Source organism: Budorcas taxicolor, chromosome X (genome assembly GCF_023091745.1).
Source record: "Budorcas taxicolor isolate Tak-1 chromosome X, Takin1.1, whole genome shotgun sequence".
Taxonomy (NCBI): domain Eukaryota; kingdom Metazoa; phylum Chordata; class Mammalia; order Artiodactyla; family Bovidae; genus Budorcas; species Budorcas taxicolor.
Window position 1 is genome coordinate 37,189,804 of NC_068935.1, and position 2,769 is coordinate 37,192,572.

Genomic DNA, 2,769 nt, shown 5'->3' on the forward strand with positions numbered 1-2,769 from the left:
CTTGTATATTTCCAAACTAAATAATATCATCAAATTTATGAATACCTATTGAACACCTACAGTATTCAGGGATGATAACATTGAAGATGAAGGATTCCTGATACTCCACATACCTTTGACTAGTAGTAGCTAGAAAGTTAAATTGTTAGTCGCTCCATCCATGTGCGACTCTTAGGGGCCCCTTGGACTGCATCCTACCAGGCTCCTCTGTCCACGGAACTCTCCAGGCGAGAATACTGGAGTGGGTAGCCATTCCCTTCTCCAGAGATCTTCCCAACTCAGGGATCAAACCTGGGCCTCTCACGCTGGGCTGATTCTATACCATCTGAGTGACTAGGGAAGCCCCTAGTAGTAAGCTGGAAGTGTACACAAATACATTTCTATTGTGATTGAAGCTGTTAAGCCGACATTGGCTGATCTAACTGCTCCAAAATTCTAGTTTGTTCTGGCATCTTTGTCCCAAGAGCTGCATCTACTATCAGATCCCATAGTTGCAAGGGTGCCTTGAACAGGATGGAACACAATTTCATTTACCCCGTAGATATCTTGAGGAGCTGAAATGTTGGTTCTGTTAGATTAATGATATTTAAAAGTGAAGTTTACTTTGGCAGAAATTGGGGGGTTGATGCAATGAATAGCAATTCTCCCCTCAATGCTTCCCAGGGCAAACCTGTTCAGTTTATTCTGCTTGTCTTTAAAAAACAGCCACACGTTGAGGCTGATGCTTCAGTGGAGACACTATCCTCCTGAGTTCAGAAGGTTGATTCTCTAACTGATAGACAATCCGTTCCCTCTCTGCAGCTGCCACCCAGCCATAGGATCACCATGTCATCAGAGTGACACCTTTCAGGAAGTTGTAAAATCATCATAGGAGTTGATGATTGTGTATCCCCAAACTTCAAAGTCTTATCCTAGTTCCAGGTTATCACACAACTGTAGTTTGGTGTTGTGATCCAATGTATGGTTTTCACAGGAGTATCATGTTGCACAATATGTCTATTGCCGGCTTACTGTTGAGGTCCCATGTTTTGGCAGTCTTATCATGTGATGCTGTAAACACTTTGCTCTCATCATCACTCCAGCAGACATCTAGCACAGGCTAGCTGTGTATCTGCTGGGCTTTTGCAACAGTCTGTCCACTATCTTGAGCTTCCTGATGCTGCTGCTAAGTCGCTTCAGTCATGTCCAACTCTGTGCGACCCCATAGACGGCAGCAACCAGGCTCCTCTGTCCCTGGGATTCTCCAGGCAAGAATACTAGAGTGGGTTGCCATTTCCTTCTCCAATGCATGCATGCATGCTAAGTCGCTTCAGTCATGTCCGACTCTGTGCGACCCCATGGACAGCAGCCCACCAGGCTCCTCTGTCCACAGGATTCTCTAGGCAAGAGTACTGGAGTAGGTTGCCATTTCCTTCTCCATTGAGCTTCCTAGCAGCAAACATCAACATTGTTAGCCCACGATCGTACAGAAGAAAGTTCCCCAGCAAAGTTGGTAGGCTAAAAGACAGACAACCAATCCTATCATCAGGAGAGGATGTTACCTCAATATCCTTCATAAAGTGAAAGTGAAATTTGAAAGTCTCTCAGTCACATCTGATCCTTTGCGACCTCATGAACTATATGGTTCATGGAATTCTCCACACCAGAATACTGGAGTGGGTTAACTGTTCACTTCTGCAGGGGATCTTTCCAATCCAGGCATCAAACCCAGGTCTCCTGCATTGCAGGCAGATTCTTTACCAGCTGAGCCATCAGGGAAGCCCTTCATATCCTTCATAAGGTTGTGATTTATCTGTGGTTATGTTGCCAAACATGCTGGTCCTGCCAGATCCAAAACCCGAGCTTGTTCCAAACAGATTCATGCCGCGGAGGGAAGCCAGCAACAGGGAGCGGGAGGAGCTCAGAAGCCTGTGACTCCGCTTGGGCATGAAGGAGATGGAAGCAAGGCAGCAGGCCGGCCGAAGAAACTGCCCTCCAAATTTCTAAAAGCAAGATTTTCAACCATGGGATTTGGGGGCAGATATGCCAGTGAACAGCATACTTCTCCTTCTGCCTCATCTTCTACGTCTAATCAACACCAATGTTTTATGAATTGTAACTCCTAAACATCACTGGAACATACCATTCCTCTCCATCCGTCCGTATGTCACATCCCTAAGCGGAAGCCACCCTCATCTCTTACCTGGACCTTCTCCTAACAAGTCCCCCTATACCAAGTCTTTCCCCATTCCAAACTGTTTTTCATATCACAATATCATGAATCATTCTAAATAAAGCACAAATATAATCATTACCTCCACTGCCTTGCCTTCAGGCTTCCTGTTGCCTGCAAAGTTAAATTCAAATGGCATAGCAAGGCATGTGAGTACAAGTCTTACACTTTTTCACTAACCATCCCCATGTTTCTGTGGATATACTCCATGTTCTAATTAAACTAAACTGTTTACAGCTCCACACACACTTATTCCCTCTCATCTGCCCATAATTTAGCACATACTAGTCCCTCCGCCAGGCACACCCTTCACCCCTTCACCTTCACTTTTTCTAAAGCTCACTTTACTCATTATTCAGGTCTCAGCTAAGACACCTTCCTTCAGGCAACCTCATTTGACTCTCAAAGACTGTGCTAAATATGGCTCCTGGTTTTACCAGAATAATTTGTGATTCCTTGTTACCACTTAATCCCACTGGATTTTAACTGCTTGTTTGTCTAGCTTTTTCACTGGGCTGTAAATTCCATGAGAACAATTTTATCTTGCTAATCCTTAT

The 2,769-nt window shown here is 44.7% G+C and overlaps 1 pseudogene; it reads right to left on the minus strand.

The window, feature by feature from the left end:
• Window positions 1–316: 316 nt before the first annotated feature.
• Window positions 317–1,862, minus strand: LOC128069397 (mRNA export factor-like; annotated as a pseudogene).
• Window positions 1,863–2,769: the final 907 nt, after the last annotated feature.